This window comes from Coturnix japonica, chromosome 1 (genome assembly GCF_054131305.1).
Source record: "Coturnix japonica strain WE chromosome 1, WE-NBRP24, whole genome shotgun sequence".
NCBI classification, from domain to species: Eukaryota; Metazoa; Chordata; class Aves; order Galliformes; family Phasianidae; genus Coturnix; species Coturnix japonica.
In genome coordinates, this window is record NC_140663.1 from 29,140,124 (window position 1) to 29,165,192 (window position 25,069).

Below are 25,069 nucleotides of genomic sequence, written 5' to 3' on the forward strand. Positions count from 1 at the left end.
CTATTGTAGCCACTGTTGAAATGCACCACTCACCTCCTCACTGTACTCACATCCACCATTTGGTATCTATAAGTATTCAGCAAGAGTCAGTGAATGTTGGTGGCTGCTATTTTTTTCTGCGTGGAGGAATTCAGTGACACACCTTTGTTTCATACACACTTCTATGTCAGACACCATTCAGACAGATCACCTCTACTGCCATTTGTTACATGGTAACAACATGTACTGGAATATTGGCAGTTAGGTTCAGCCTCTACACCATCTGCCTCTGATGTCATGGGCCAAAATCACAAAAAAGGAGGAAGTTCTCATATGTCACTATGAGAAGGATGTAGCAAGTAAGAGGGCAGATGAGGAAACTTTTCTAATATATTGTACTTATAAGTTTCCATACCATAAGTAGAACTTTTCCAAAGAGGCATATGTAGATTTCATGTGTGTCATATAGACAAACCCATTGTTTATTGTAGCCATAGAAACATTGATTGGAAGAAATGTTGGGTTTCAGGGGCCTGTGGTTATTGAATCCAGCTTCCTTTGACCTTTTTATGCCTAGAAATGTATTACATGAACATATGCATCTTCCAGCAGCCTTCTAGGAAGAACAATGAGTCTGAACAGGTTCCCCATGTCCTTCTCTCAGCCTTGTTAAAGATGAATGTAGGGTTAGCCTCTCCTTCAGGAAGCTCTCCCAGTCATCATGATTTTAAACATATAACTGAAAGTGGCTGCGCTACTATATCTTCTAACTTAATACACTCATCTGAGAAAAAAATCCATTCAGCTTCTCCAGTTCCAAATGAGTCCAAAGAAATTTTCCAAACTCCTCTATTATCACTGCATGAGAAACAGTTTATTTGTGACGTTTTTCAAGTACATACACAAATTCCAACAGGGATTTGTGTACACAAGTTTTCCTAAAGGTAAAAATGCTGAATGTTAAACAGAGAAAAGTACCCTAGAAAAATGTTATACAGAGCTAAAGGAATTAAAGAAAATGAAACAACCGGAATAAAGCCTAATACCAGCTGGCAACACACTTCCAGATAACTGATGGTGAAATATCTTCTATGCCAGAACTCTGTCCTATACAAATTTGCTCCCTGTGCTAAATGGCTGCTATTGTTGGTATCTTTTAGCTACTTTTCCCAATAACTGAATTTCATCTGGCAACAACGAAAAATGCCTATTCTCTTTTTATGAAGCTGATGTTTAGTACAATTACATACACAGCTGCTGCAGACAAGTGATGCTTTGCCAAAAGCATCCCATGCTGTCTTGTTTCCCTTTTTTGTGTTTCACTGTTTCCTTTCCTTTCTCTCTGTAATAACAATAAAAGAGAAATCACTGAGGTTGAATAGAAAGGACTTGTTTGTTCTCATTTTTTTTGTTTAGGAACAAAGACAGAATGAGTCCACCACTGAGAGTGGATAGATACTGGCACATAGGTTTTCCCTTAGAAGAGCCTTTTCAAGAAAGAGAATGACAATAAGGGACCAGAACTACATTATGCTAAGCTCAGTAGGGGTGGTTAAGGAGATGATAGCACTGTGATAAACTTCATGGGGTACTATGTGCAGAAGGAAGATTTAGTCTTAGCTAGTTCACTACCACCTTAGGATTTGTTCCACTGAGTCAAAAACACAGAAAATTTGAGAGCTGATATGTTTGAAAGAAATGCTCGGGACTTTTTTTTGAAACTCAAAATATTGCAATGGAAGCCTGTGCTGATAGTGATGAAGATAGATAATGACCTTTAAGTCAGTGTTTCTCTCCTATAAAATCACTGTCTATTTATGAAACCAATTGTGGTTGCTTTCCATTGTTTAGTTGCTCCAGTACAGCTCTCTGTGTTGGGTTCCTATTTTTGATTATATGATCTTATTGGTTTACCATGATGTATACTTAATGTATATTTTTGTCACTTTGGATACTGGTCTCTTAGCAAAAGTGAAAAATAAATTGAAAATAATATTTCCTCTAGCTAAAAGGTGGTGAAATAATTTGCTAATGTACTGCAAACCATCATTTACATGGAAGAAGTTTGAAGTTATAGGTAACGCATGACATTTCCATTTAGTTTAAACTTTGAATGACAAATGAGACTAGAAGAATAATTGGAAAAAAATTGAATACCAAACTTGGAAAACTTATGGTCTTGTAGTTTTCAATTTTTTTTTCCTACATAAATTGATGCATAGCCCACAGCTGTGCACTTGACTTTCTGTAGTTCTCAAATTTATGCTTGACCAATATTTAAATTTTCTATTATTTGTATTAATTTTTATAGGAAGAATAATGATTTCACATATCATGGGAGAAGTGTGATCAGGTTGCTACATTTTTCAAGAGATTTGTGATTAAAAATATCTCTCTCTTACACTCTGGGTACAGATTCCAACTTTCTTTTTCAGTTTTTATTCAAGAAAATTTGAGCTCCCCTTTTTCTCCTTTCAAAAGCTTGTACCTACCACAGCAAAAACTGGAATAATGAGCAAAACATGTCATTTCCTGTAAGCATAATCTAAACTCCAGGCTGTTTTAAAATTTTACATCAAATATGAATGTTTACTCTAATTATACCTGATATCTCAGTATTTAGGACACTAACTAAAATCTAAGGGATGGTGATCCAAAAATCCCCGGTAAGGAGAGATTTAGATCATACTGAGATTTCATTCTTAAATAATTTTCTAATCAGTACTATCCTGAACTTGAGTCTCGACTGGCAAATACTTTCATAATGACAAAAGGTAAAAAAAAAGTCCAATTAAAGAAATGATAGCCTTCAGAGACTGAAAGCCCATATCTACAAGATTAACTGATATCCCAACATATGTGGAAACTGAATTGGGTTAGAGAACATCTCAGTAAAACAAGTAAAGGGAAGCTTGGAAGCAAATGTTATTCACATCCGGTCTCACTAACACTGTGTGTATGCATCCAGGTGGAGCACTTAGGTGGGCTAAGATGTATGCGCACTAAAAATGATTCCCATAAAATTTATCGTATATCAAATAAGTAGGTCACTTCACATTTTGTAGAATACAAGACAGGAATATATTTAACAAAATTTACATAATATGGAATTTTCTTCAGTAAATCATAAGTACATAGTCATTTCCTACACTGAGAATTTTAAGTAAGTGAAAAATTCCCTCAGGCACATCCAGAAAATACAAGCATAGTTATATAGAGAAAGAATCTGGCCTTATTTTGAGTTCCCATGTGCTTCCCAAAAGGAGAACATAGAATATTTATTTTTTCAGTGAATCATTATGTAATCTAAGATGAAACCTTGTTTTTGTACTTAAGTATGACCTTTCTTAAATAAACATCTCTAATATTTTTTGCTTTAAAGTTGAATTCTGGCAGTCCCCTCTTAAATTATCATCAGAAATCAAACAGGTTTTTTTGTTTGGTTGGTTGGTTTGTTTTTTTTCTGAATACCTACTAATGTCTTTAACTGAAGTCTTGTTCTCAATCTGTTTACCTTCTACTAAAGCATTGGAAGTTTTTTAGGTAAAGACATAACTATTTCAGGGAAACAGAACATGAACACAAGCTCAAACATTCAAACAAACAATGGCTAGACTAAGAGAGAACTGACTTGTAAAGTCTATAATTCACAGAGCTGGAAAGCCAAAAGGTGTATTACAAAATGACTGAAAAAAAAGGTTTACATGGGTGTTAAATCATTATAATAGCTGCACATACTACTGTTCCTAGAAGCATAGAGTGGCACTTTAATGTATTGCTTCCTCCTGTTGCAGCTTCATGTCCTAAGCAACTAGCAATTAGAGATCCATATTCACTCTAAAACCTCTACAGGTTTTCATAATGACAGGATAATCTAGAGTTGTTGTCTCTGAATATAAAAATGGTGGATAACAAAGCCTTATAATAAACCAATAATCATCTTTACCTTTTAATGCAATTTGTAATAAGAACTCATGGTCTGCCTTTGTTATTTTACATAGATACATGTCCACTAATAATCATGCCAAAAATAAGATTGTTGAAATATAATCCTGTAGCATCTCTATTCTATCTTAATTATTTATTCTCTCTTCGACTTTCCCACTTGGTAATAAATTTTGTGTTTTTCCTATAAATTATCTTTTTGGGATTCTTTCACTCGGATAGGAAAACAAATTTGTAAAGTGCTCCATAAATTTATAGCCTTGTAAAATGATTTTATTTTTAACAGTGATAACAGATTTTTTTTTAATTATTTTTAGCATATCATGGTGCTTCTTATCTTTCTGATACCAGGTGTTAAGGGCAGCTTAGCTGTTGTAATGGTCAACTATTTAAAACTGCACTCATTAGCAAAGAGTAAGGCAGAAACAGTGATGATATATCCAGGATATGCAGGGACTGCACTGTTCATGAAATTGGGATCAGCCACACACATGGAGGTACAGGATGGATATTGACATATTAGCAAAATTACAGTCATATGCTCCTGACTCTTAACATTCTTGCAGCTGTCAAAGTAACAAAGCATAGGAGCTTGGATTATAAGAGCAGCAGTCTGAAAGAAACTCTTGATGGACATCTATGCTATGTGCAGTGCTCACATCTCCCACAGAAGGTGTGTAGACTTCTTCATATATACTGCCAAGTACTTTAGATAAGACTGTAGTTTATGTTAAATACTTATATTTTAATGTTAATTTGTTTTAATTTAAATGTATAAATAATATAATAGACTACTTCCTCAATATCTAGTCCCCTTGACCCCAGATAATTACATTTAAAATTAAAGCAAAAAGTTTAATTTTTGAATTATCCGTTTACACTACTTCCTGCTAAAAAATTCCTAAAATCTCCTAAGAAATCAATTGACATTGCAAAAGTTATGGATTCTGTTTGTAATTTAGAATCTTATAATCATAAAATTACCTAGTCTGGAAAAGACCTCTCAAAACATCTAGCCCAATCTTCCATCTACCACCAATATTTCCCCTGTAAAGCATGTCCCTTAGTGCAATAAATACTTGCTGGATCATTCCTCATTTTGGGTACATTTTTTTTCCCCTCATCTTAGACTTAAATATTTGATTAAATGTAATATTGACACCTGACATCATTTTGTCACAGTCAAGGTGTCTTACTAATGTTTAAAGGACTTCTCATGCACAGAAATGGGAAATGCAGCCATTTTTTCACACATCTCTCTTCTCTGAAGAAAGAAAATTATTCCAGCCTCCATTCCTTGTTTATTCTTTGTTACAGAGACCTATATTTAGTTATGACAATTTTATATATATATATTATATATATATATATATATTTGTAGTTTTGGGAATATTAAAATCTAAGACTGTTATCTGAAGTTATTTCACGAGACCATCTGATAGTAATTTTTTAACTTTGAACCTCCTCTGTAATCATTTCTCCCTTGACTCAGAACCAGTTCCCAGATATGACTGGTGACCTCTTGTTCTGCTACATCCACTCCTTTCAGGCAGTGTAAGATTACTTTGAGCACTTTGTTCTTTCAACTGCCAACACTCCTACTTGATTAAAAAGTAAGAAATACTAGCTGCCGCAACAGACTTCCTGTCACATTTGAATCTTGTCTCCTTTAGCCTGAAATTCAAGAGTCTTCTTTTATAACCTCTGTTGTATACTCACTGTCATCCCTGAGTGGATTGCTGGCAGCCAATATCCACACAGACCACCACTAGCAGTACTGCTATTTTCACCCATCTACTGTGACAATTGCTCTATGGCATCTGTGAACAGTTTATTATCATTAAAATTCTCACTAGATTCATTTGCCACATTTACTATTTTACTTCTGAGTTGAATGACAAAGTGGTTGTGCAGCGCTGACATTTTTCTGTTTTATTCAAATGCTAGATAGTAGTTACATAGGTTGCTCTGCAAGTAATGTCTCCTATTTATTTCCATGGAAACTACAACAGATACAAAGAGCACACTATTAGATAGATTAAATTCTCAGCTAAAAGATAAATTCTCTGCCACTGAACAGTTTTTCATTTACAAAGTATGGATGAACTGATTGAGATGATCTTCATTTCATGCTGTAACACATGTGCATGGCCATCCAGAATACAGCTTGTCTTTCATGCCACTGTCATCACTGCTGAAATGTATCAAACCACCGCCTCACTATGCACACACTCACTGTTTGGTCTCCAAAAATGTTCAGCAAGATTAATGTCAGTGGGTGCAATATTTTCTTCATATGGGAATTCAATTCCTCACCTTTATTTCATGTATTCTTCCATTTCAGACATCATTCTGTCAGACTAACCCTATGCTGCCAATTGTCACACTGCAAAATGTAAAAATATTGGTGATTAGGTTCAGTCTCTACTGTCATACCGCCAGCACCTGCACTGACATCATGGGCAGACACCATAAAATAAAAGGCATTACTTTTGGAGCAAACCTTATATATTAGAATTCTAACCTTGCAGGATCAGCAAGTCTCTGTAATACAGCATTGTCACTGATACATATGCAGTGGTCAGATGATAACCTTAAACCTCTTCCTGGCTTTTTCTTTTACACATAAAATATTTTATATAAGTAACCAATAAATGGACAGTGCTTTTTTTCTTTAAAACAAAAGATTAGAAAACCCTTATTAATATTGTTTCATACAAGATTATATTGCTAGACAATGTTATTTCTGACAGATTCCAAAATGAAGTGCATTTTTGCGAGATTTAGGACAATGATATAAGTAATGAGAAGAGTATGTTAGCATTCACCAGTGTGCATGCTGCTTTGTATTTACTAGCACAGTTTACAGAAGGTGTTGCAAGTCTGATGAGAAGCAGTATGCGGACAAGTACTGCAAGCTCATGTCCAAAATACCATAACAAACCTGTTTAGTGAAAATGAGAATTTGGAGAATAAATAGAAGTGCCCCATTGAATTTCACGGCCAAAGCAGTCTAAAGCAAGGAGAGAGTAGGTATTATTCATGCAATAATGAAAAAAATTGTTAAATGATGCTATTTTTATTGGTAGTTTAGGAGGTAAATGGGGCTATTGCTACAAATTCTCATAACGTTCTAATGATGGGATATATGTTTTGTATTATTTATTAATATACGAGTATATAAATATTTGAAAGATTCTATATCTAAATGAGACTGTAGATTCTTCAGCATGGTTCTTTTGTCTCACATAAGATGTAAAAGCTTAGTTGTGGGTACATGGAAATGTAAGGAAATATTAATTACATTACTTAAATAAATCAAAGGTCCTTTATAAATTCTGTTCAGCTTAAAATTCACAATTCTTTTCCATAGCTTTTAATGCTTAATTCCATAAGTATCTGAAAAATCTTTTTTTTGCTTGTGCAGATGATAAGTTATGTTCCCTGAGGACCTAAAACTGAATTATTCAGTGTGCTCTGACAACACTCAAGACAAATTAAATAAAATTAAAATGAATAATGATGATTTTCTCTTTCTATTCTGCTGTTCTTTCTGTTTTAAAAGAATAAGCCCTGATCAAAAAAAAAAAAAAAAAAAAAAAAAGAAAGAAAAAAAAAAGCAAAAAGCATTACCTTCTCATATGGCCCATGGCCCAATTAAGAGAATTAAAGATTTAATCCCATATTATTTTCTATGGCCATTTTATTTTTTATTTTATTTTTTTTTAACTACTCTAGAATGATCAGCCAGAAATTTGGCTGCATTCCCAGCCTCAAACATTACACAAAGGGATTTGATAGGCTGAGAAGCAAAAAGTACTTCAGCATTTAAAAAAAAAAAATAATAAAAAAAAATCATATTTCAGAAATAAATATTCACCAGTAAAAACTGGAGAACGGGGGAAGGATGTTGCCTTGCCTGTCACACAGAATAATAAAAGTAGACATTTATGCCCAATTTTCTTGCAAGTTAAGATTAGTGACACAAGTGGTATAAGAAATCTCATTTTTTCTCAAGGTCACAGCTAGGCAGGAATCAACTGAGATTAAATTTAAAATATTTTTATTTAACTTATTTTTAGGATGATTTTATTTGTACTCCTTTTTAAAAGTTCTTGTGTGAGTCTCTTATATGTTTCAAATGGGATAAGTCAGAAAAGTTCAGCACATAAAAGCTTTACTTAGGAAAAAAATAGACTATCTTTAGCATATAGTTAATAAAGTATAAAGTTAATAGTGTTAAAATTAAACTAAAAAACTATTGTTTGTCCAAAAGAGAATGCCTTGTAGGCATAATTTGAAGCTCAATATGATCCATGCACATAAATGCAGAAAAGAAATTTTGCACTGAAAAAATTCTTGCAGATGTGCAAAAGTAAAGCCACACTACATATTATCAGAATGTTTTGAAGTAATAATAAAGAACATTTGTGTTACTGACATGAATTGATCAGAATTAACATATTACTAGAAGTTCTGGTCAGCAGCATGTCTTCATACTAGGTAATTAATCATTAACTTAGCTATCAGACTGTTTCTTAGTCCAATCCTTCATAAATATTTATTGATGGAAAAGGTAAGAATTAGAATCACAATGCAGTTCCAGTAATTTCATTAGAGGAGGACTGTTGTTTGTTTATTTTTTTTTAATTTTTTTTAATCCCACAAATTAAGTAAAAAAGATATGGATGTTTGCTCATGTCACTCCCATTCACACATCTGTGCAATTTCTAGTAAAATACCAGTGTACCTAGATTATTTATTATTTAATTAGTTTCTACCTTTTAATGTTCATCTAGTTGAAGCTTGCAACTTATGCTACTATTTATTATTTTCTGCATACAGGAATCTTCATATAACGTTTACTTACACAGAAAATACTGTGTAAAATCATACATAATTTTTTTCTGTACAGAATTTACAATCTAAAATGGTAAAACACAAAGAATGAAAAGAAGGGATGTAAGAGAAATGCAGCAGAAGTATTAAATTCCCCATTCAAATACATTGATCATCAGATACCTCCAAGAATTAAACTCATTATTTTTTCCCTTTCACTTGCAACAAAAAATTATTACTGAAGTTATATTTCTGGGGGGAATTCTGTGACCATTTCCTTTATCCATTTTCCTTTATTCCACTGAGGATGGTCACGGGTCATGGGTGATCTGCTTTTCCTGTCCAAAAGGAAAGCAAGGACAGTTTAATATCTTTATTAATGAATAGACAATTGTTTTTGGATTACACCAAACTTAGAACTGTGATAAAATGAAAGAATGTCATCCAGAGAGATCTAAACAGGCTTGGGAACTGGGCCTATGTGAACCTAATGAAGTTCAAAAAAGCCAAGTTCAAGGTACTACACCTTAGTTTTAGTACAGTTGGGGGGGGGGAATAAATTACTGAGAGCAATCATGTTCTCAAGAAAGAACTAGCAGTATTGGCAGATGAAAAATCAGACATGAGGCAACAGTGTGCACTCTCAGCCCAGAAAGTCAATTGTATATTGCTCTGCATAAAGAGTGGCCAGCAAGTTAAGGGGGTACTTCTACCTCTCTACTTCACACTCAAGAGACATCACATAGCAGTTCAAATGAGAAAATACTTTTCCAGTTAAATATTGAAACTAGTAAAACTAACATAGAAATGGTTCCTTAGATTATTTGAATCTCTGTGGATGGAGACAAGAAAAATAGACTTATTGTTTACTTCCTCCTCCAATATTATTACAGAGTAGTTTACCTTACATGTGAATTTCAAGAAAATGAAATAATAATAATAGCAATATGCAAAAGAGTTAATAATAGTGCTAGTAGAAGCCTACTAGCCCTGTTTACTGACTTCATGCACTCAAAATCTGCATATGCTAATCAGAGGATATCTTAATGTACCAAAAAAGAACAATATGTTCCTCAGGTTGGTCAGGACTAAACTTAATATTTGAGTAATATTCAAAAGCACATCTACTCTACACATTCCAAAATTAATTTTGGGTGAATTTTGAAATGATTTGATAGGTATTCCATACAGCTTCCATTGTAGTGCATCATCTTCACAACAAGCTGTGGAAAACATCCATATCAAACTCTTCACTCCCATCCCAATAAAAACAGTGGCTTGCAGCTAATTAGGTTCCACCCCACATAGAACAAAATTTGAAGACAAATCCCATCCATAAAAGAAACAGATACACCTTTCCAAGGTCAACTATTCTTGAGTAAGCTGTCTGTGTAAACAGGCTTAGCAGCAAATTCTGAATATAGCACCTATTACTGAATGTGAGTAATGGAATGAACTGATGGGCAAACAGCATGCAGATCTCTCCTATTAAATATAAAAATGTATGGGAAAATTCGGCTTAAAAAAATCCTAAAATTATTTAATCTAAGGATCCCAATAATTGCAGTAATGGGAATGTGGAAAATGTTGCTTAGAACAGTAGTATAATTAAAGACTTTGAGCAAAATTTTCCTTACAGTAGTCATTCCACAGATTGTCTGTAACCATATCTCTGCTTCTTTTTCTTTTTTTTTTTTTTTCTCATCATCTTATGATATCCATAAAGGGCAACCTTTGTTTAATAGCAACATCTGACATTTATGGCTATGCCTCAGATAGACAGTGTCCCTTTCAATTTATGAAGTCATAAGTGCATCGTATCGCTTTTCAGAACAACAATGCATGGTAACTGTTTGTTTTGCAAATATCAAAGCAATGTTTAAGCCACATAAAAGTAGCTGCACAGTGACAGGCACAGGAGACTTCATATAGTAAACAGATATTTTAGTATGGCATATCTGAGTTTGACAAGAATGAAGAATAAAATGCTGTCTTCAAAATAAATCCAAGTGATAAAGGAACATAATCAAAACTTTCCATAAAGGCAAAGAACCCAATTGAAATATTGATTACACTAGTGCTTGTTGGACTCAATCATATAAAAATGACAGATTTCTGGGTGGACTCTCATTCAGATACACTTGGATTTTCACTAGAAAATTTGCTCAAAGCAATTTGTTTCAGTTCAACACTGAACATTCCAGAGATAATAAGTTAATCTCAAAAATCTCAAGAATGCCTTAAAAGCACATTAGAATTTATTTAATTTATATTTGATTTACTTTCTGCATTCCTAGGATTTATTTGCACATATTTTTTAGCAATTTTGTGGAAGAAATCTCCAAACTAATTTATACTTAGTTTTTCTAAGTAGTTTCTATCTAACTTTTTACAAATTAGCAACATGGAATGGAAAATTTAGGAAAATGAACTTTTCAGTTCAGCGAGAAAACTAACAGAATCACAGAGTCACAGAATTTCTGGGGTTGAAAGGAACCTCTGGAGATCATCAAAACCTTCCTGCTAAAGCAAGTTCCTTGCAGTTAGTTACACAGGAAAGTTTCCAGACAGGTCTTGAATATCTCCAGAGAAGGAGATACCATGACATCTCTGAGTAGTTTGTTCCTGTTATCAGCCTCAAAGTGAAGAAGTTTTTTCCACACATTTGTACAGAATTTCATGTGTTCCATCTTTGCCTGCTGATCTTTGCCTTGTCACTGTGCATCATCTAATAGAGCCTGACCTCATCCTCCTGACTTCCACTCTTTGGAAATTCATAAGCTTTTTTGAAACCATGTCTGTCTTCTCCAGGCTGAACAATCCCAGGTCTCCTGGCCTTTCCTAACAAGGGAGATACTCCAGGCCCCTTCTCATCTTTGTGGCCTTCCACTGGACTGTCTCTTAGAAAAAAAAAAAGAATATTCTCTTAATAAACTTTCATACTAGTCTAGCAGGTGCCAAAAGAAATCCTGTAACCAGGTTACACAAAAAAAAACTGAGCAGGAAAAACTGATTTAGCAAAAAGATATAGTTCTGTTACATTTATTATTTTCACTGAAGAACAACAAAGGACTCTTAGTTCCCTTCATATTTGGAAGAGGACTACTACTAAACTGGTGGATATAACAAAGCTTTCTTACTACTAAATCCTAAAGCAAACTCACCACAAAACAAACAAACAAAACTAAACTAAAACAAAACATACAAACAAAGAAAAAACAATTCTCCTTTGGACACACTAATAATAAAATTTTAAACAAACAAAGAAAAACAAACAAACAAACAACAAACAACAAACAAACAAAAACACTAAGCTCAGAAGGCAAATATTTTCCTAACATATTTCATCTATAATTTCTAATAATGTCTAATATTAAGTGGAGGTTAACATTTTCTAGCCTCTCGAAAACATGAGCAGCTTTATATTTTGCCAATACTAGGCATTAAACATTACTCACAGACACTTACAGAATATGTATATTTGCAGATTTAGATGGCAGATGGGCAGCCTATTTCAAGGTTAATACTAATTTAGTCTCCATAGATGACAGTTAACACTATTAAGAATGCTGACAGATTTACGAGTATTGAGTCTGTGAATGCCAAACTCACAACCACAAGAGACTGTGAACCTATGCACATTCAAGAATACACTTACCACCTTTGTCTTAAAAGAATAGGGTCATATTGTGACCATCACAGTGGCACTCCCAAAGTTTGTGAGACCTTCAGTAGTGTTTAGTGCACTCTCACTACTCAAAACTAAACGTGGAGATTCCTGACACTACCCTGTATCAGATTTTATTATACAGCATTCATAACTACTCTTCAGGTTGACTGGAACATATGTTTATTTCAAATCAGATGCGTATTCTTGCAGTAAGCTCTTGATTGTCTCTACTGTGCTTTTGTGCTAAGTATGGTCTCAGATTTCACAGTGTTTTCTAGTGCCTTAAGGGCTCTTACTGTCAATATTGGAGGGTGGAAGTATATGAACTGTTTAATTTATTGTTTGTTTACATTTAAGTATCTTAAATTCAGGGTCTGTTTACTTGTCATACATTCATTTTGCTGCAGAAATTCTTTGGTACCACCTGTGAAAGTTTATCAGCAATTCCGTGAGAAGTATTTGAATGCTGTCATTATGTTTATTAATGAAACTTCTGTATTGGAAGATTTTTTTCCTCTGGTATTATATCCAGTAATTTTTTTTTTAAGATTTTTGTATTATAAACAAAGATATATTTTTCCTAAGTATGGTTAATAACCTTCCTTTCACACAGCTATTGCTACTTTGCTGCTGGATGCATAGATTGTTAATTATCACCTGATCTGGAAAACATTTTGGAAATATTTTATGGGAAACCATAAAATCAATCAAAATTGTTTGTAAATCAGAGGTATTATTCAACAGCATTTAACCCAGAAGCACTTGAAAGAAATTAGAAAGATGTGGGTCTGACTATACATGTAACCGTTACAAGCTGAGAGAATATCCTGCTGATCTTACAAATAGCAACAATCATCTGAAGAGCTGACCTTCTATTTCAGTTCAAAGCAACTTGGACTAATAATGCAGCATCTCTTTTCCTAGCTTGAATCTGAAATCTCACCACCTTCCTGTGTGAAATGGCCTGCAGGTTCAATCTTTGGGGTGTTTTTCCTTAGTGATAGTATATATTAATTTAATAGAACGTAGTAAGAATTTAAGTTCAAGAAATAAAAATCTCAACAGAAACAAGACTTAAACATACCACCATCGCATTTCAAAAATAAACTACTATTTAATTCTAAGTGTGATAGTGATAGGCTAATCTCTTATTGTTCATATTTGTATCTGACCTCAGACATTAAGGGGAAAATATCTAACATCTTATTTAAACTTCAGGTCCTTATCTCAGATGAGAAAACTTCTGCATGGGTATGAGATTACACAGCTGAAACTGTGTATATATTGCTTTGGGTTCTGCTTCATATGTATTAGGTTTGTTGTTGTGTTGTTTGTTTATTTTTTTAATATGCATGTGCCAAAGAGACGTCTTGGCACTACTTCCCCTCCTTTGCTCCTAAACAATGTGATGATAGCCAATGCCATTTCAACATCTAGCCTGACCATGAGAGATTTATCTAGCCAAATGACAGAGATTTTTTAAAGTTGTGTGTGTGATTCTTTGCTGTGTCATGTGTGTGTCATATCCAAAGGGACAGGACCAAATGTTATCCTGCCTGAGTGACTAAACTGATAACATAAAGGAAACTAACTTGCCTAGCTCTTTCAGAGCAAATCTGCAGTGAAAGATTTGGCTATAATCCATGCAGTTCATACCTTATCTAGCTTCAGTCTACTTAGCTTGAACACACATTACAAGGCAGGAGAAATGTTACTGACTTAGGAAAACTTCCAGGTCAATCTTAGTAGCACCTGTTGAACCTCCAGGTGTGCCTATCCATCTCTATTAAAGCTGGTTTATATCAATAGAGCTGCTGACTTTGCCTTGGTCTTTGCCATGGATATGGTATCACACCAGACATGCATTATGCAGATGTAAACATAAAAGCTATCACAAAAGGCTTCATTCTCCATATTTTACTAAATAATCTGTCACACATCTGTCTTCAGCAGCAGATCTTGTCAAACCTCTGAGATTCAGCTGCTCCTGCTTCCATTGGCATGGAGAAGGCTCTATGCCACATTTCTCAGACAGTGTATTCTGAATTATCTTCATAAGTGCATTTATTCCTACATAAAGTGGGTAATTTTGCATTGTTCTTTCCACAGCAACATATATTTTACAATGTATACTTTAATTTCCAAAGTTTATACTCAATTAATTTTTACAAGAAATATGAATCATCAAGTATGCTTGCTTAGAATTTTTGCTTTCATTTTGGGTCTGTTAATGCAATCTTGAAAATGAAATCGTTTTGAAAAGACATTCACTCTTCTTTCTTTTCATTAATTTCATTTTTTCCAGAATTTAGAAACAAACAGGTATTAAAATGAAACTTTTTTTTTTAGCAACACTTCCAAATTATAAAGCATCTGTAGCCATAGCATTTGATTAATGCTTATCAGGCACAACAAGATCAGCACTGCTCCAGGAACACTGTCATTGGTCCGTAATGACTTATAATGAGCAGACAGCACGTAGTGTTGCCCATGCAAGCCTGATAGGCATTGTTACTGTTTTGTCTAGTTTATTTCATTAAGTAAGGCATAGAGGAGAATACACTGTGGAGTGGCTCTGGGAGCTTGGAGGTGACCATGCAGAACCTGTGAAATTCTCACTAACGTAGATGGGCACAGAAACAGATTTCTGTACAGATATAGCACTTAGGTTCACTGTAGTTTGTACTTGAAATTACATAACTGCATGTATTTTTGATTACTGTATTTTCTTCTGAGTTAGAAGTCTTAATCACAGAAATATTGGCAGACAGAATCCTACTTTTATTCAAGAGCAGATCTAAGAATTTAAATTGATCTTAGTGGCATGGGAGAGATCATGCGATCATGTCTACTGCAGTTTGCTTTGTTCTTCTGTGTTGTTAATATCACATAACTTTTTCATTCTGTTCTATGTGCCCATCCACATTACACCTTTAACCACTCCTTTGAATGAGAACAAACGTGTTTCTACAATATGTATTTCCTAGTTCTTCAAAACTTCTTTTTCCTACTTATTTCAATCTCATTTTGTTATATGGCCCTGGAATACCAAGTACTTTCTAAAATAATTGTGTATATTTGATATGTGTCCTGAGTATGATGCTCATTACTTGACGCAAAAATATCTATTATTTGTGTCAGAGTTGAAAATGTGTTTCATCTCAACCTCCTGCCAAACTTTTTTGGGATTCCCAGTGTATTCACAATGTTATGGCAGAAATCATTTAAAAGTGCACAAATCATGGGTTTGGCTCATATGACTGTTTCTCAAATACTCTATTTTTTTCTTTTTTTTTTTTTTTTCTTTTTTTTTTTTCAGCTACTATTCTGGATTAGTGAAAACAAGGCTAAGATACCAACATGCTTTAACAGGCAACATTCTTAAGAAGATAGTTCATTGCTGTGTGAATTCACCATTATAAGAAATGAGAAGAAACTGGAAAATAAAATCCATGACACCGATTCTGTATTAAATGTATTGATTACTATCTAATATTTCAATTAGAATGTCCAAGAAAGTTCATAGCAGAGCTATGGATAAGCAATAGTGTCTGGCCCATATAACCAGAGCTCATGAACCACAGTTCTAGCCAGTCATTCCACACATATATTTTAAGGAGAGAAACAGTTCTTTCATTATAGAGTTTCATTCTATTCTTCCTTGAAAAGGTCAGTAATGGCAGGTGGGCTTCAAATTGCATAGTCTGTTTCCTCCCTTGCCCTTTTCAGAGGCAGAATCCATGCAAAACATAAAATACCATGTAAGCATGAAGAAAGGGCTAGAATAGATTTGGAAGAAAGTGCTGGTTATCAAAGTCTTTCAAGTGAAACATCATTGTTAGACAATCTTGTGGAGAAGTTTATTCTGTCTTTTTAACTCACAGTGAACTTTTATTGTATATATATATGCCAGATACTGTGTAAATCATCACAGAACCAGTCAGAGAATTAAGATTTATTTTTATCTTTACTTTCATGTTGGCTTTTTTTTTTTTTTTTTTACAATTAGGCCATTTTAATACTGATTTTAAACGGACTTTGATGATGAAATGTGAAGGAAAGAAGAAAAAGTTCAGTGAAAGGAATATTGTATAACAGTATGTTGTTAATTTTTTCATTAAAACAGTGGATTATATTTTCTATTATGGAATAGAAAATAAAAATTGTAAGTTAAACCTAAGAGGGGAGTTCTGAAGCTATAGACATAAAAAAAACTTCCTGTTTTATGTTTGGACTTTGCCTCAAGACAAGTAGTTATCTTAAGAGCATTTACAAATAACTAAATATGCCAGAAACAGAGGAGATTACAAAGTGAAAATGTGCATAGATTAAGCTGGTTGCAAAACAGCCCTTTTGTTCACCATATTTTTTAATGGCATTCATTATCAGCAAGAAAAAAAAAAAAGAAAGAAAAAAAGAAAAAAAAAAAAGGAATGAGTGATAGAGAAATGTACTAAAAAAGAAATCTATACCACTGTGCACATCACATCACATCTCTCCTCTCCTCTCCTCTCCTCTCCTCTCCTCTCCTCTCCTCTCCTCTCCTCTCCTCTCCTCTCCTCTCCTCTCCTCTCCTCTCCTCTCCTCTCCTCTCCTCTCCTCTCCTCTCCTCTCCTCTCCTCTCCTCTCCTCTCCTCTCCTCTCCTCTCCTCTCCTCTCCTCTCCTCTTCTCTCTTCTTTCTCCCTTCCCCCTGTCTTCCCCTCTCTTCCTTTTCCTTTTCTTCCTTTTTCTGTTCCCTTTCATTTGTTTTTTTTTTCTTTTTTTCCCCTCTAGTACACAGTGAAAGATAAAGAATTCTTGATTTCCTTCTGCACTTCTTAATAAATACAATCTATCCATAAAACAACAAATAAACAAACAAAAGCTACCAATTTAAAAAGGGGTGAAATAATTTCAGCCAATTTCAGTGAAGTGCCCCTCCACACTATCATTCATTATGGCAAAGGCAGGGTATTCTTAGCTCTTCAGACAAGGTGCCATTTATGTATTTGACTCCACTATACGCATAAAGATTGCATACAACAAGTGTTTAACATGCATGTGAAAATGGGGAGATAAAGACACTCCTGAAGGTAAGATAGGAATTAAGAAGTCATTGATAAAAGGTGGAAAGCATTTGGAAGAACTTTTCTCCAAAAATATAGGAAAGAATATAAAGAAGTAAAACATAAGATGGATCTAAAGAAAATCATTTCTGTTCTTCCTATTCAGTTATGTTCTGAAGATAAAAAGAAAAATAAGATGTTAGCGGGCTTTGAGAAAGTCAGGATTTTCCAAACGCTACTAAAACTTTCTTATTTTCAGCAATAATATCATTGATTTCTTTGTGACACAGACCTATAATTTGTAAAAATCTTCAAGTGTTTTCATCTCTTTGAATTTACTATACATTACATTGTAAGGTATACTTCAGTGTACAATCTCCAGTCACCTGAAATAATAACTGATCTTTGTTTTCTGTCTATATGGAAAAAAATCTTGTTCCAGCTGTAATTTTCTCATATTTTATACACTCTTTTATATTTTCTGTTGTCTATCTCACATAGAAGCATGTACAGCTCTGTTTGCACGATATATTAGAAATTTTCTCTGTGATTCATAGGTTACAAATCAAAATGTCACAAAAATATCTCTTCAATAGGCTATAACCGATTATTTATTTTCACTGTTTTTTTTCCCTGAAAATATCCAAGTGATGTTTTCTCCTCAAAATTTTTAACTTATTTCCATGCTTTCAATATATTCTAAGAAAAATGCTTTCAATTCTGGTTATATACAATGTATATGTATCCCATTGTTACCTACTTCTCCTGATGATTTCATGCCTAAATGATGCTGTGAATAATAACTGGAATGATGACATTTGCAACATAAATGTTGGACTGAGAATTATGGCCTAAGTTCTGATGTCCAGTCTCATATAATTATCATCACCTGCCTTTGGGTGTGTTTTCTGTGCTCTTGGAAATGTCCCCTATCTTTTGTTAACTGAGGTTTTATTGCTACCCACAAACTCTAAAGGCCTATCAGGGGAAGCTCTTCACTGTTTGGTCAAGGGTTAAATCCACAAATACATCCTATTCCAGCAAGGATAAATCCTGAAGGGTTTAGTTTAATTGTTTTATGCCAAAACAAATTATGTCATATTGTCACTAGCAGTGCATGGAGTGACACATTACTCTATAACCTGATGTAACCCTTGGATTTGAATGATAGTTAGATCTTCTCTTCTTACTTATTTATTATTAAACTAGTGAGTATTATGAGATTTTTAATTTTTCAAAAGAAAAAAGCTTATAAAAAGTTGAGCATACTTCTAAGTGTACTGTTACTGTCAAGCAGATGTTTCATATTACAGTATTCTGCAATTTTTAAAGGTAGTCATTTGTCTGAAATGGATTCCTTCAATATATCTGGAGGTTTTTTTTGTATGTGAGTCTTTTGGTTGTTTGGATTTTTTTTTTCTTTCATGCTTAATGCCAGTTTTGAGTACATTATTTATTTTTCTCATGTCAAACATGAGAAACCTCTGACATCAGTGGTCCACATCTTATGGTCAATACCTTAATATTTCATATCATGCACCACAAAAGTGAAGCATTTGATTATCAGTTTTTTTTCTCTGAAAGACAACCTCAGCTGCATATGGAACATAAAGAGCAAGCACACCTGGTACCTGACTTGAAATAATAAATATAACATGTACAGCAGATTTGTGGCAGTTAAAGGCTCATTAAAGTTGTAAAGGTAACCATAGGAGAGAATCAGGGTTTGAAGTAAAACACTTTTTTGTCTGTCAGGTTGTGCTAAACATTTTGTACAATCGATAAAGGGACAGCTTTTATCAGTGACAGCTATAAGACAAGGTTTATAACATAAAGTCTTATAAAGGGAACCCAATTACTCTTTGCTACTGTGAGTTCTGTGTAATAATGTCCTTTCACACAGAGGAGCTGCCAGTAATGGCAATCCACTTATAGGGTTCACCAATCACAACTTGAGAATAATATATGGACCTTCCCACAATGAAGGTCAAAGCAGTAACTGTATGAAGCTGTGTTAGCACGGGAAAAGGCAGCACAGGAGTTTGTAAACACCATTCCAACAAAGTACACATTTGGGCCATAGAATATGCTCAGGCATTTTTCACCCAAGACCAAAAAGTTCTGGGATGTCCTGAATAAACACGATAGCAGTATAAAAGCTAGAAATAGGAGGGGAAAAAAAAAAAAAAAAAAAAAAGAAGGCAAAATAAAAAACTTCAGCAGGTCTGTCAGAAACTATAATCAACTAACAGAATATACGTTACAAGTTTTCACATTAGTTTTCCTTTGAATCAGAGAATCTCAGGCTTTTAACCAATCTGATTGGAGCATGAGTGTCCAATCTTCTGGACTGCCTGGGTCGCAATGAGTGAAGAGAAATTGTTTTGGGCCTAATATAAAATATATTGTATACTATAGGTATATATAAAGTATATAGTATCCTACAATCTATATAAATAACCCAACCTCTTTTTAAAATTTTTTGTTAAAACATTAAAAAAAAAAAAAAAAAAGGCAACAAAAACATGAAAAAACTAATGGGATATTTGATCTTGTTTTTAATCAAACTAATGTCTGCTTCTATGGAATAAACTACTAGTTGTTCAGGGCTGTCAGGACCTATGACCAGTAGGCTGGACACATGTGGACTAGAGCTCATAATGTAGAGAAAGTAAAAAAGAGTTGTACCTTACAATTGACAGTATATTTTAAAGAAAAGCTGATAGGGCTATGAAAATACCTTACACCTGCAAGATAAGAACCTTAGAACAAGACTAATTTCTGTTGTCCTCCTGTTACACATTGTTCAAAATATTAAAATTAACAGGTTCATGTATTTTAGAGGCAGAAGAAACAGCTCTGGCAATTTAACTGAAACTTCTGAATGAATGTTCATATAATCGTTTTACTCTAGAATTACTCTTCCCTGCTCTGCTTCCAGCTTCATAACAAGAGAACAAAGTAGAATGCATTTATTATCAAGATATCCCTTGGTCTGTCTGAGATGTTTACTTTAAGTGGCTTCTGTTTATTGGCAATAAAAGAAAAAAGAAAGTTTAACTCATAACATTTAGGTGCCTAAAGAGTAATTCACCTTTTAGTGAATTTAGTTATTTTTACTGATTTTTGCAATGAACCTTGATACCTAGCTCAGGCTAGACCCCAGGCCCCTTAGCTTTCAACAGAACAAAGATTTCTCAGGTTGTTTTAATTCTTTACTATACAGATATTCAAAAGCCTGCTACATTGGACAGACCTCTCAAGTCCATGAAATGACTAGTTTGTCTGATCTATCTTCATTTATTCTAGGATTGCTGACTGTACAGTAGTTCTCCGTATGTCATCTGTTCAATATTATGACAGATTGTACAACATGGTACAAATAGCAATAATAGGGATATATATACCATATACAAATATCTTAATTGTGTTTAAATATTCATAGCCCCTGCTGGATTCTCCACATCATCCGTGTCCTATACAGCTCAATCATTTTCTTGCATTCAATTATAGAATGGTCTAAAATTAAATACATTCATGTATTTGGTAGTGATGCCATTTCATGCTTTATGAAGAAACCTGCTAAGGAAGGATGTTTTAGCAACATGTTTAGATAGCAAAAAAAAAAAAAAAAAGATTCTGCTTGTATTAAAAACTAGATTTTCTAATTTACTTTCCTGACCTTACAACATCTGATGTTCTCACTGGGGCCACATTTTCTGTCAGTGGTGTCTGTGCTGTACTGGTTGTCAGACTGCAGCACACAGGGACTCACAGTCACTTTGGTGACATGGAGGCCACATGATGACACTAAGCACAATGACAATGCTGCCTCTGCACAGTGCTATCCATTTCCTAAATGAAACAAACCAATGCTTCAGAGGAAGGGAGACTGTTGCGGGTGGATTCTGTGTCTCTTGACATTTGTTTTTAACTAATACAGAAATTATTTTTGAAATTAAAATATATAGAAGAAAATAACAAGGCATATGGCAAGTTATCTCACTTTTACTTGCCTTTGCTCTGTCTTACTTTCCTTCTAGTCATTTCGTAGATAAAATATTATTTCTTTAACTCTTGACTAGAGCAGAAAAAATATACAGAGTACAAGGAATGGGCTATTCTGGAAAGTAATTTAATTAGCAGTAGCATTAACTACTGTTTAAATCCTACTTCATGAAATAAATTGGTCATATTTCCATACTAATTTGGAACAGTCTTGGAAACATCATAGATTCTTTGTTTTCTGTGATGACTATTCATACACCAAAAAACAAAACAAAACAACAAAAAACTTCTTATATGTTTTTCTAAAACACAGTGAAATGATAAAATGAAATGCTTTTTAATTAATACAAAAAAGAGAGAATATTGACTTCCTAGTGAAATACAATCAAAGAGTGTGGGAAATGCTCATTATAATTTGACAAGTCCTTTTATTTCAAATGAAATTATTTGCTATTAAAAATGTTAAGCGGAGTCTTAGGACATTTTATAGTGGCTATCATTTTTTGCCAGACAATTTTTATATTACAGGGTGAAGGAGGGGATAAAAGCTACCAGGCATACCTAGCATTATGGAACATGAGATGACAAATCAAAGATTTTGGAACAGAGAGCCAATTAAAATTTGTCATTGTTGTATGTATAGTGCCACACACTCACTGCTTACAGGATTTTGTTCTTTTCACTTTTGTTTCTAAAATTAACTTAATTTGTGATTAAATGGATACATTCACCCCACTTCTAAACCATCAAAACGTTGAAGAAAACCTATGTGAGAGACAGAAACGTTATTTAGTGTGTGAACCTCAGAACTGGACTTTTTAAAATTACGGTTCCAAATTGAAAGCAAAGTTGAAAAAGTCAGCCTTCTTCTGCATCCCAGGTTGTCTCTATATGTGATGCATGGGGAAGAGACACCTTACGGGAAACCTTTTGCAGGTTAAAGTATTCCCTGCCTCTTCCATCAAGGAGGAACTGGGAGCATTTTTGTAGCATTTTGAGAAGTAACAAATGCAGCCTTTTCCCCCTGATCACATACAGAAAAGTTGCCAAGTCTTCTCAGCAGGCAGACTCCTGATCTGCATTCTCTGAATCACACTTTGAAGGAACATCTCTTCCTTTTGTCAGGGCATCCAGAGGAGATTATGGGAAGTAAACACATTCCCCCAGTCTGGGCTGTCAGGGCTGCTCCGTGTTCTGTGTCCCTCTTTCTCCACTCTTAAACATATTAGACACTATACAAAAAAATTCAGGGAACTAACAATGAGATAAAACAAATATTTGCAAACATATATATATATAAGCGTGATAGTTGTGGTTGTTTTTTGTTGTTGTTGTTGTTTTGTTTTGTTTTTTCTCCATTTAGAGCCATATATTTTAATGTGGTTCTCCATCACTGGCTCAGATAATGTATAGTGCCCTCACATATGATTTGACAAAAGAGACAGCAAGATACAGACATTCAATACAAATGTCAACACTTCTATCATCTTCTTTTCTGTAGACAAAATAGATAAGCATTATACTCTTTACAAGTTCAGCATGAGAGAAATTCTAATCCCATTTGAGATGCTTGAGATTGATATAAGGATTTCATCGAGAATGTAAGTATTGAGTCATTCTTTAGCAAAATATGTATGAAATGAACCTGGAGAATGGTTTTAGAATTCAATTCACTGGATTTTGTTAATTAAAAGCATAATATAATAAAAATTCTCTTTGTATTCAGCTCAACCCAAGGATATATATGTGGGCAAAATTAGAACTAACATGTAAGGGAAATGTGATTGAACTATGAAAAAAGTAGATGAAACAAAATTCAGTTCTCACAGCAGACAAGAAAGTGATAACCTGAGGTAAGGCTGCAGTTTACTCTGGAAGATGTATAGTATGTCAACTTATCACTGTAAATCAAGAGAGACTAGAGAGTGTTTTTGTGTAAAAATAACTATTTGCTATTTAAACTTGAAAAAGAATTGGAGTAGGAGTAAAACTATTGATTTACTTTCTGTAGCCTTCACACTACTGAGCAGATAATTCTTTTCCCTGAAGAAAATGTTTTTTAAAAATCATGGAAAAGGAAGACCTGTGCTGTTTTCATTGACTTTTCCAGGCAGATATCTATCCTCAAAGTTCCATTTTGCTCTTCCTACTATATGGCAGTATTTCTTAAGCTCAAGTTGCCTTAAAAGTTACACAAAGAAGTTGGAATGTGGAAGAGAACATGTCTCTCAAATGCATGAATGTCAAGAGTAGCAGAGTGGATGACAATTGTTGCAAAAATTCACTAACTTTGCGAAGATTTCTGCAAAAAGTTAACTCTGGCAGTCTTAAACTTGGAAAGAATCACTAAGCTAAAATGAAGAATCACTAAAATGAGAGTAAATACTCATGAGATGCACTTCAACTAGAACAGCTTAGAATAGGGGTAGCAAAGCATTAGAATTTCAAGCCTCTGCTGTTATGTGTACTCATAAAAATGAAATTGTCAGTTTCATTTATGCTTTCACTCACATTTCTACCTCTGAAGGATGCAAAGAAATACTTGTAAGTGTGAATGGTATAACAAATCTATGTCACCTTTTGTAGAGAGTCTGAAACCATTCATCATAACTCCTAAAGTTTGTACAACCCAGTGAAGAATGTGGATTTCGCGAAAGGGATCACATAACCCAGGCTGCCTTAATTTGACTTTGCTAGTTATGCACAGAGCTAAAGCACATTTTCATCTGTCAAGTTTTCAACTTTAATTCAAGAGGTTGAAATCTCTAGGAGTGGAACACATATATTTAGAAAAAATAATAATTGCATTTAATATCAACAAAACAGTTTCACTCAAATCAAAAACGCTATAAGCAAAAATCTAGTGCACACTTAGGCACTTTTGCTTAATCAGGGTGGAAAGAAAACTCTGCTTAAGAGATAAGAGGAGTAAACACCGAAGACATTCAGTTTCCCTAACTAACACATTTGGAGCTGCAGGATAATAAACTGTTATTTAAGAAGTGACAAGTTCATTTAACCTTCCATTTAAAAAAAGAAAAATAAACAACTTACAATTTGTACAGTAAAATTATTAAAACTCATACTTTTAATCTGCATCCATGCAAAATTTACAAGAAGTAGTGAGTGACCCATGGTTGCACAAGTAATGTATTACTCCAATTCTGTTCAAATAAGGTGCATACTAAACTCTTTGAGAAAAAAAAAAAAAAAATAGAATGAAATAATTTTTCTATACATAACCTTTGACAGGCTTATTTTAAAAGTGCATCATTTTCTGTTCCTGATGCAGATACACTTCATACTTAGCCCCAGATATTAATATGAGGTGAAGCATTTCAGTAATGAAAATACCTGCATATTCTGTCTGAGTATGAAAAATAAGATCAGATCTCCAATAATAATTTTAAATTAGCTTTCAAATATCAAATAAAGCAGCCATCAGTGTCTCACTGTGCTTTAATTAGACCGTAGGTTAGTTAATATTCACTCTCTTGCTGTATCGATTTGTATGCAAGCTGTAAAATAAAATCACTTAATTTAATGCATTAATGTAGCTGTATCTCAATGGGTGGCAAACAG